This window comes from Alligator sinensis, unplaced genomic scaffold (genome assembly GCF_000455745.1).
Source record: "Alligator sinensis unplaced genomic scaffold, ASM45574v1 scaffold1201_1, whole genome shotgun sequence".
Classification (NCBI taxonomy): Eukaryota; Metazoa; Chordata; order Crocodylia; family Alligatoridae; genus Alligator; species Alligator sinensis.
In genome coordinates, this window is record NW_005842690.1 from 330,604 (window position 1) to 341,505 (window position 10,902).

At 39.5% G+C, this 10,902-nt stretch overlaps 1 protein-coding gene across 5 annotated transcripts in view; it reads left to right on the forward strand.

The window, feature by feature from the left end:
- The window catches only part of VAPA (VAMP associated protein A), a 42,256-nt gene that overhangs the window by 542 nt on the left and 30,812 nt on the right, over window positions 1-10,902 (forward strand). The window contains exon 1 of one of the 5 annotated variants that reach the window (XM_025215963.1): window positions 486-671. The exons of 3 other annotated variants lie outside the window; for them this stretch is intronic. The gene's annotated coding sequence lies outside the window, so the exon portion shown is untranslated. Of the gene's footprint in view, window positions 1-485; window positions 672-715; window positions 856-10,902 lie in introns of those variants that run through there. One more of the 5 variants, XM_025215962.1, reaches the window with a different exon arrangement.

A 10,902-nucleotide genomic window follows, 5' to 3' on the forward strand; every position in this document is an offset into this window, starting at 1 on the left:
GCGGGGCGGGTTCCCCTGGCGCCTCTGGGCCCTACCTCCGCCGCAGCGAGCGGTCGAGGCTGGGCCTGGAGGATCGCCCTGGGCGGCGATGAGTTGGGGGCAGTTCACTTGAGGCGCTGGGGGGAAGGCGCTGCCACGTCGAGGGCAGAGTCTGGGATGAAAACTTCTCTCCCCCGAGCTGTCCGCGGCACGCATGCCCCTGCCCGTCCACGCCAGGGCAGCCCTTTGGGAATATTTTGGGCAGTGTCATTTTGGAAAGTTGCCCCTTTGCAGCCCCGAAAGGGTGGGAGGAACTGGGCGTCCATCTGGTGACAACACTGCCTTTGAGATCTCGCAAGAGAATTGGCTCAGAAATGCCGACTGGCTGCTCTGTAGGGCGGCTGCACCGTCTCCTGGATTCCTGGGCGCTGGGTTTACCCGAGAAGGGCAGGGTGAGAAAGGGCGGGTGTATGCTAAAGCAAAGCAGAGGTCACGGCGTTGTAGTGTAGGCCTGTCCACGCAGAATATCCTCCCGAGTTGAAAGGAAACAGCATTAATGGATGAGAAACAGATCGGGGGGGGTTTAAGACTTGCTGTCCTTGATTTATTGGGCGGCCAGGTACGCATGAAGCCTAGGAGCAAGCTAATTAATACTCTCAGCATGAACCACTAGAGCAGCAGAAGTACGAATTGTAAGTGGAAGCTATTTTTTTTCCGTTTAGAAGTCTTGGGAAGGCTTTCGTGGAAGGCCACGTGTGAAAGCACGCGCATGCTCTGAAGCACAGCAGTGTGCAGTCGTTTAGATGTGTAGCGGAAAATCAGTACATCAGTTCACGTAGACCTGTGTGCTGTTCCAACATGCTGCTATTCCAGCACGTACGTGTCTGATTTCATTGCTCAGTGTGCATACTGAAAACAACTCTTTCTTTCCTAATGAACTAACATTGACTGTAAGGTGTTGGCAGAGTGAAGCTCTAAATCATGTGGTCTCAGATTGGAAAGAGGCATTGTCCTGTAAAATGTGTGCTGGTTCAAATCTAATGTGTCAAAAAGTTGGGTAACTTTGGTAAACTCTTCTTTTTGTAATTATAACTGATTTGCCTAGATTTTTTCAGTGGCTCACTCAGCAAAGTACCATGGCATTACTAATGGCATTCCAGAAAATACTAATGTCAAACAGAAATCCACTTACGAGTTTTATAGAGACAAAGTACCTTTGACCACTGACAAATAGCTTGAATCATGCTCAACTCTTGGTCCCTTTCTTTTCCCCCAGACTTAGTAAAATTTGGTTCAGAAGGGTCTAAAAGCATCCCATTATCATTGCTGTGTTTTGGGAATGATTCCCATGAATAAGATTAAAATCCATTGTTTCTAGTATCTGTAGTCATTACAGGTGTCTGACTTAAAACCCCCTTGCTTGAATGGCATAAAACCAGTTCTCTTTCTTCATATAGCCAGTCATAGCCGATTCTGTGAGTTTGTAAAATTAATCAGGTTCGTCTGTTCATTATGTGATGGTTTTTCCCTTCCAAATGTTTTACAATATGATTTTAATTATTTTTTCTTTAAACTTAATGGTAAAAACCAGATACAAAGGTGAAATGAATTCCTGATCGTCTCAGTGCGTCACTGGCAGAGCTGAGAACTTCAAATTTGTGTCTCTTGCAGCCTGGTCTAGTGTGTGTGTTTGTTTGTTTCTTAATTTGTGAACCATGCCTAGTGCCTTTAATGAGCCATTTCCCTTATTTTACACTAAAGTATTTAGTATACAAATTGAGATTTGGGAAAGTATAACTAGAGGATTACAGTAGATTTTGAAACACATTATTTGCTTTAAAAACTTTTAGACTGGAAAGTGGAACATCTGTTATCTTTAATATAGGTTATTTTCACCTGAACTATGTGATAAAAATACATTTATCTGGAGTTCTGGTTCTGTGAAACCCATTTGAAGAAGCTGTAATTTTAACTCCATGAATCTCTTGAGGGTAAAAATATATATTCCATTTTTCTAAAAAAAGTCACCTGCTTAAATATTGGTACTACAAGTTTCTTTTTAAATCTCTCTAGTGCTATCTTAGGATCTCAATGTGTTACTCTTTAGAGTGATAAAGACTTGTTTTGAATACACCTATATTCAGAAGTTGGAAAAAAGAATGGATATCTTGTATTTAAGTTACTTTTTTAGGTGACAGACCTTTTTTTATCTGTAAGCTCCAGTTAAACCTTGCAATGAGGTGTGTTTTTACCTCTACTATCAAAATTATTTCAAAATCTAGTGTTCATCACTGACAAGTCAGTTGTTTTGTCAATATTTATTAGAAACATTTATGGCCTGTTTCAGTTTGCCTTCACATTCTGTTTAACGTAACCTGTTGAATAGTCAACATATTTAATTTTGAGGGTTTTTAAGCATTAGCAAGTATCTTCTCTTCTGTCAAGACTATTCCATTTTTGTAGAGGAAGTCAATTAAAAAGTAACTTAAGATGTAAATGTTTAGGATGTTAAAAATTTATTTGATGGATTAAGGTAGTTTGTTTTTTTCAGTTTGGAAATTGAAGCGAGATTAGCTAATTTATGTACTCTTTGGGTTGCAAATCCTGCAGAGAAAAATATGAATGTAAATGCACTGTTTTGTTTGGAATTAAAAAAATATGGAAATATATGTTTATAGTATGATTAAATTTGGGGATTAATTGACATGATGGTGACTCTTTAAAGTATTAGCAAGTGGTATTTTACTTATGATCATAGTTCCAGTAATTTACCGGCTTTTGAAAAGGAGCAATTTCAGATTTTAAAAAGTTCTCCTTTGTGTAAGGATTAGTCTCATGAAATATTCTTTATTGACATCCCTGTTACACACATGTCATAGTTATGTTTTGGGATGATTTAGGACTTTTGCATCTGTGCAATGCTTACTGTGGGGGCCCTTTAGGTCTCTTTCAACTCTTCTGTTCTACTCTTTTGCGGTTTACTTGACAATGTAAAAAAAGTAACTTTCCAGGTGAGAGAGAAATTACAGACAGTAGTATGATTTTTAAGGTTCCTAGTTTTGTGTTGTTTTCTGCTAGAAATTAACTGGATAAGTAAGCATTTGACTATCAACCCCTGATCTCTGCTAGGAGCATTTTGATCTGTTGTTATAGATTGCTGTCATTAACTCTAGCCATGTCTACAGGTAAAGTTCATTTCTAATTCTGAGCATAAAATTATCTGATGATAATAATCAGCATTCTTGCCAATTAATATGGTTAGGTGACATTGAATTTTTTTTCAGGAAAATATTTTCTACCTTATTGTCTAGCATAGAGGTTCCTGAATGTTGCTAGTAAGTATCAGATAAACACCATAGTTCAGTATTATTTTTTTTGTAATCATTGCACAGCTTTTGGTAATGTTAAAAGCTACAGGATATGCATTACTGCAAATTGAGTAGGTTAAACTTCAGAGTAAAAATAGCTCACTGATAAATCCATCCCCCTGCCCTCAAGATCTGCTGCCAAAATTGGCCCAGGCTGCCTTTTTGTGTAGGCAGGATTTGAACTCTTTAAATGTGATCTGACTATCTAATTTGAGTGTGCTTTTGGTGGGGTCATCTTTTTTACCTCTATGTTGACTCTGCCCAAGGTGCCAACAAAATCTTGCTTTCTCATCTTTCTCGGTGGGGAAGCAAATGTTCCTGAATAAAAATAACAGAAAATAACAGGCGTGCTAATTGTATTGTAAAATGAAATGTTGCTTTACAGAGGAAAAAATGGATGAAGCAGGCTGTTAGCAGTTGTGATTTTACAATTTATAAAAGGATAGACTTAACATCTCTGCAGGCCAAGTGTTAGTAATGTGCATTGAGTGAAATTTTTGAAGAATTATCTGAGATTTTCAAAATTTTTTTTTTTAAAGTCAGAATTGATCTTTATGATCACAAAGTCTGACCTCATTTAACACAAACCATAGAATTCCACCTGGTAGTTCCTAACTTGAATGCAATAATAATTTATAATGTCTTACAATTCTTGTAATAGGTATTCAGTGAAGTGAAATTTAAAATGCAAGGATCACTAGTACAGAATTGTTAAGGAAGTGAGTATATATGTCAATATTTAAAAAAAATCCTGAAGTTTGGGTTTGCAGGCCACTAGTATTCTGACCACTAATATGTCATAAACACAGCATTAGGACAGAATGGTTTGTGTTTCTCTGCGCCAGGAATATTGTGGGTGTGTTTTCCTGACTCTTTATTGCCATTAAAACTCCCAAGTTCTGCTTGATATAGTGGGAAGCCTTAACCGATTAGATTGAAGAGTATATTGAGAGACTCTTAGAAGAGCAAGCATTCAAATTTGCCTTCTGCTTTAATTGTAATTAATAAAACTTGCTAATTTTTCAACATCAGTTGCTGGAGAAACTCCTTTTATATATTCTGGCCAGTTTACTCCTTTAGCTAACAGATGCCTCAAACTTCTTAAACATTGGCCGTTTAAAAGATTGAATCATGCTCATTTCGTCAGCTTACAAAAATCATGTTTGAAGAAGAAGGCTCGAGAAAACTTAGCTTCCACAAAAATGGGAAGGAAAGTAATAAAATATATTAATTGGAACTGGACTGTTTATACAGACTGGTGTTACATTTTCTTCAGAGTGAAAGTTCTCAAATGCAATAGCAACTGCCTTAGAGTCAACTATGCAGATTCATGTGTACTAATTTCCTAGGGGGAAAAATCTGCAGAAAGTTGGCACAATAATACAAGTTGTGGCACAGTGCACCATTCTTATTGAAAACAGGAATGTGGAAACACAAGTCTGGTACAGTGTAGTTCAGAATTTTGCATGTGTGGGTTTTTTCCCACCTTTATGTGATAAGATCTTATTTGTTTAAACAGACACTTATTTTTCCTGAGCACTATTTATAACTGCTGATTGTAGCATAGATGTTTTTATTTGTTGATTGATGTCTTGGGAGAACTCTCCAGCATAACTTTTTGTTTAAAAAGCAAAAGAAATTGACACTTTAAGCCTTAATTTTTGTTGGTTACGGTTCAGGTAGTTTTAGTTGTGATTTTCAGGTGAGTCCATCACACTTGAGTTTGGTTTTTTCTAAAATATTTTCAGCAGCAAATGTATAAGCATATGACCTTTAACTTGCATGATCGTGCCAGTCAGTTTTTGGAAATTTTTTTTTAAAAAGCTTTCTTATATTCAGTTACTTAAAAGTGTAAATAAGTGCTTAAGTGTTCTTAAAATAGAGTAAAACAGTATTGTGGTGTAATTGACTATGGGTGCTGATCTATGTGCATGGAGGGTTACTCTGACACGCTGGATTCAGAGCAGACTCAAATAATCGAGTCTGCTGGAATGTAGCAATTGCTCTGCTTCAGCCTCCTGTGTCTTGTGTATCAGTGTTTCCATGCTTAAAGATGGTGGTGGGCAGGGGCACCATTTTTAAGTGTGGGGATGCTGATACACAAGATACACAATGCTTAATTAGTGTGGCAGCCTCCCCCCCCGAGCATGTGTAAAAGTGCCCAATGATCTTACATGAAGTACTGTCTAGTTTGACACTTACCTTGCCTGGAAATGACTGGCTTGAGTCTCATGTAGTGTTCCTCATACTCAGTTTTTATTTGAACTGAAAAATGCGTGTAAATCAGTAAAAACTGAATGACTTAAAAAAATCAGAATTTATCAGTGAAAATCGGTAAAAACTGAGAATGTGGAACACAAGCCATGTGCAAGGCTTAGAATAAAATTTTAAGGAAAGAATATTTAAAACCATGGAGGAACATCGAATATATGATAATGCAACCTGTGTTTCCCCCAGGTAGAACAGGCCAAGCTAACCTGTTATTATCTTTTGATAACTGATTTTTTAGACAAAAATATGGGTGATTTCATTTATCTGGACTTTAGTAATAATGCTGATAAGATAGGCATGGTCAATCAGAGGGGGATTAGGATCTCATTTTGAAAGAACTGGCTGACTTTAAAAACTGGATTAATAAAAGTAGGATACATTTTAATTGTAGAAAATGATGATAATTTGTAAAATGGGAGCTCATCACTTATCAGTTTGAGTTAACAAAGAAGGAGCCAGAACTTTGTCTTAGGAGCTAGTTGATCATAGGATGACTGAGTTGCTGGTGTGATCTACCATGAAAAAGGCAAATACAATCAGGCTAAATATTTCCAGTAGAGAGATAAGGAAGTATTAATCCCATTGTACAAGATGCTGTAGATTTTCCTCATCTGATGTACTGTGTACAATTTTCCCATGTTCAAAAAAGATAAATTCAAACTGAAGGAGTTGTGGAGAAGGGTTTCAAGAGTGATCAGGGGAATAGAGGTGCCTCTCATGAGAGAAGAGACCCAAAGGGCATGGCTAACTTAACCTAGCAAAATGATGCCTGTGAGAGGGGACATGATTTCTCTCCTTAAATGCATGGTGGGTAGGGGGGGTTACCAAGGAAGAGAAAAGTTGTTTAAGCTAATAGCCAGTACTGGCACACAAACAAATAAGTGTAAACTCTGTGTGAAGAGATTTAAGCTAAAAATTAGAAGTAATTCTGGAGCAGCTTGCCAGTAGAAGTAATGTGCCAAAAATCCTGGCTATTTTTATGGAGGATTTTGGTCAGTTTATGGGAGAGATTAAGTAACATGTTTGCCTGCAATAGCAAGAGACTGGACCAAATGACACTGTCCCCCCCCCCCCCCCCAGGTTCCTGACTGTCCAGTGTTCCTAAAAACAACATCCAAAGAAGATGGGTAGAAATATGGTGATGCTTAAATGGTTTAAACCAAATTTAGGCTTCAAAAAAGACAAAAAATGTTGACTTGAGATATTTGTTATTTTGAATTGCATTTTTGTGTTGTATTCTAATACTAGAAAGGGTCAGTCAGTGAAATTAAAAGCATGCCAATTTATAACAAATAAGACATACCACACGCAGTCAGTTTCTGGAACTGAATTTGTTGCTACAACATATTACAATCTAATACTAGAAGAGAACTAAAATTTTCATTGCTAGCATTTGCTTACTTTTCGGGGGCATAGTATGCTCTTTCACTTTCTAATGAAAATGTATGTTAAGACTCTTGTTGCATCTATATAACATGCACAGATGAAGAAATCTGATTTTAAAAGGAATTATGGTATTCTTGTATTGCCTTGATGCAATGTGATGTAAAAGTACGGAGTTTCATTCTGTCATCAAATGGAACAGTTGACAATCCATAATACTACCGTTGTTGAAAACAGATTTACTCCCACTTTGCTTGGTAGCATAAAAAGTGTGTTCCATTAGTGATTCTACTACAAGTCAGTTGTTTATGCTATGAGTACTGCTCTCTCTTTCTCTAGATCTCTAGTGAATCTTGTTACCTTTCTATGAAAGTTCTTAAGATGGTTTGTTTAGCTGCTGAAGATTCAATGAGTCATTGTATTTTTAGGAGGGAATTCATGCTCATGTTCATACCTAGATCATCTTCCTAAAAGTTTAAACAGATTGACTTTAAAGCCTGTGTAGGTTGGATTCTGTGTTTTTGAGTAGGCTGAGAAGGTTGTATAGCAGTAACAAAAACGTGACATCTTTCCTGAGCTACTTGCTGTTGTTGGATGAAAAGAGGGATAATAAATCTGCCCTTCCCAGATCTCCAGCAATAAAAACTCATACCCAAGTCTGTTGTCCAAAGCAGGAGCAAAAGTGAAAATTGGGCCCAGAGTTTTGTGTTTGGAAAGGTATTAATGGTATGTGCCAAGGTTGGCAACATATAGATCATGGGCCAGATTAAGCCTTTGGAATTTGAGGGTGTTGCCTGTATTTGTACAGGGGCTGGGCATAAAGGGCTGGACTGTTTCCAGCTGTATGTTTTTTCTCCCTGCTTCCCCAACATTGTGTCTGCACCATGGCTGCTTCTCCTAAGCCAGGGGTGGGCAAAAATGCAGCCCGGGGGCCAGATGTGGCCCGCCAGGCCATTCTGTCTGGCTCGCGGGGCCCCTAAAAATTTAGGAAATTAATTAATCTGCCCTGGGCTGCCTGTCATGTGGCCCTCGATGGCTTGCCGAAACTCAGTAAGCAGCCCTCTGCCCAAAATAATTGCCCGCCCCTGTCTAAGCTCTCCCTTCCATCCCCCTGTGCTCCCTGGCTGTATCATGGGTGCAGTTTCCAGTCCATGGGGATCTGTGCCAGGTCCAGGCATCTGCAAACTGCATCCATGCTGCTGTCCTTTCTCCTCCCCCATTTGCAGTATGCATGTGGCTTCCAGCCACTGAGGATCTTTGCTTAGTGGCATTCCAGCTATGCCTGTACTGGAGTTGGGTAGGGTGGGGAGAAATGGTGGCAGCACTGATGTAGTTGGCAGATGTTCAGCCCCAGTGTTACTCCTCATGGGCTGGAAGCTGTGCCTGCATTGCAGTTGGGGATTTGCTGGGCCTGGGAAAAATGGCAGTGGTGTTGGCATGATTCCAGTGGGAGTTCAGGGAAAGGCCCCCCACCTCTGGCCACTGACATGCCACAGAAGCAACATGGCCTGCGTGGGACTGGAGCCTTGTTTAAAGTTGCTGGCCCCTGGCCTGTGCTGTTGCATACTGGAACACGGTGCTTTTCTTCAGTACTGGTAAATCTGTGGGTATGGCATATCTGGTTATGACATTCCTGGGGTTGTGTCTCATTCTTGTTGCTCTCAGTAGTGTCCAACTCATTTGACCCTGTGGGCGGCTGAATGGTATAGAGCTGGTCCTCCGGCTGGATCCAGAATGCAGGGCTGCATCATCTGGTCTATGGGGCTGGAGTCTGGCAGCAGCAATGTTAAATTGTTGTAGCTCCTGGAGCCATAGTAGCTGCCACTCCTCCCACCACCAAATTTGTAGCCCCACCAGGCAGATGATGCAACTCCATGCTCTGGATCCATCCTGTGGGATCTCTCCATGTGTCTAGACACTTTTGGCAGGACAAGTGTATCTTGGTCACCCTGGTGTATTAGGTTTTGCTGTGAAAATGTTTTTTCATTCTTTTTAAGGATTCCTTTTTCTGATTCATTAGTTGTTTGATTTTTCTTGGGTGGGGCAGGGTGGTGTTGCTTTAGTGAAGTTATTATGCTATGGCCTGTCCACCACTGAAGTGCACAGAATTAGAAATTCCCTGCTGTTTAGAACCTCTGATTTCTGCAAGTCTATTCATAGCATCTGATAAAGTAGGCTGTTACCTACAAAAGCTTATGCCTCTCCAAACTAGTTAGTCTCTAAGGTGCCACCCTGCCCTGTCTTCTGACTGAAATGTTGGTATGATTTCTATAGTAATTTATTATTGCTTAGATTTGGCCTACATTACAGAGTTTTGCCAACAGAACTATGCATTCATAAAGCCTCTCTGTAGTAGCAGACCCCCTTCATTTTGCAGATGGTGCTCTCATCTCTGCGGAGTGCAGTAATGCCTCTGCTGCTTTTTGTGGCATAGACACTTTCATGCCACTCTCTTAGCCAGCTGCCATGGCATTCAGCAGTTGATGCCTTCTCACTATCTACTTCCACCTCTATTGGCCCAGCTGGTGATGGGAGCTGTGTGAAACTTGTAGAAGCACACAATTGCATGTGCACTCTGGAAGCTTGACGGATGTGGCTGCCATTTGCTGCCAGAAGGTTTTGCAGCTGAGCCTAGACATAGCCTTATCTGTAGAAGTAGTTGATACAGCTGGCTATAAATCAGAGTTTCACTGTGTAATTAAATTTTAAAACTAAAATTAAATTAAGGATTCAGGTGATCTTGGAAAAAAAAGTTACTTATTGTTGTACCACATGGGTATTGATTTGTTTGGTTTATAATTGCTCTGCCAACTTGCAAATACATTTTAGTTTGATCACACAGTCTTAACGTGCACAATAAAAGCTAACTCCTGATTGTGAGTACCAAAGCCCTTTATTAAAGTGTGTTGTAGTTGAAAGGATGCCCTGTTTTAATATAAATATTTCATAGCAAGTGTATTAAGAGTTTTTTCCCTTGGTGTCTCAAATTTCTGTCTCAAATATAGGACATGGCAATTTGAGCCAGTTATCTTTTGTGTATTAGCTTACCAATACACTTATCCTATTCATGATACCACTGACAGTGTAGAGCTAGTGGCAGTTTTGGGGCCAATACAATGACATAATCATTCATTACTTGGGAATCTACTGGTCTCTGTCAGATTTGGAAACTAATAGTTTTTCTCATCTTTTCCATGGATTAGTGGCGGGCAAAAGGCTTTTTTATTTGTTTTTTTGACAGTGCAGCTTGTTGTCAGCACCCTTGTAGGTATGCCTGATAAACTGCGTCTATGTTGCTTCCAGATATTCTGCCACTGTGGAAAGAAGCAGACAAGTTCTGTTTGAATTAAAAGAGAAACATTCATGTTCTTGGATTGTGCATGCTGAAGTCAGTGAACAATTTTTCACATAGTTTTCCCTGAAATACTTTTTATTGCACTCAAATCATGCAGTGATGCTTTTTATTGCACCCTATTGGTTGACAGACTTCAAACATTTTAACATGTGCATGTCAAATGCTTACTCATTGGGCTCAGAGCTGTTGCAGTTTGGGTGCTTATTTTGGGATTATGCTTGAACACTGTCCTTGAAAATCAGCTCTGTTTCTAGATGTCTCAATTTAGGCTCCCCAAGTCATTAGCTAATTTTGTTGGGGGCGGTGGGGGTGGGGAGCCTAGATGTTTTGGATATAATGCACTCTTCTTTTAAATTGATAAATGTTATACTGTAAAGAAGATGGCACACTATTGTTAACTTAATTGCTTATGGAAAATTTTGTCTTCAGATATGATTGAGCCAGATGTTAGAATCTAAACAGTCATTAGGACAGTAGGGTCAACCTTTTTGTCAGGCATGCCAAATTAGTCCTGTTTCCTCCCTGAGTGCCACTCTAATCCTCTTT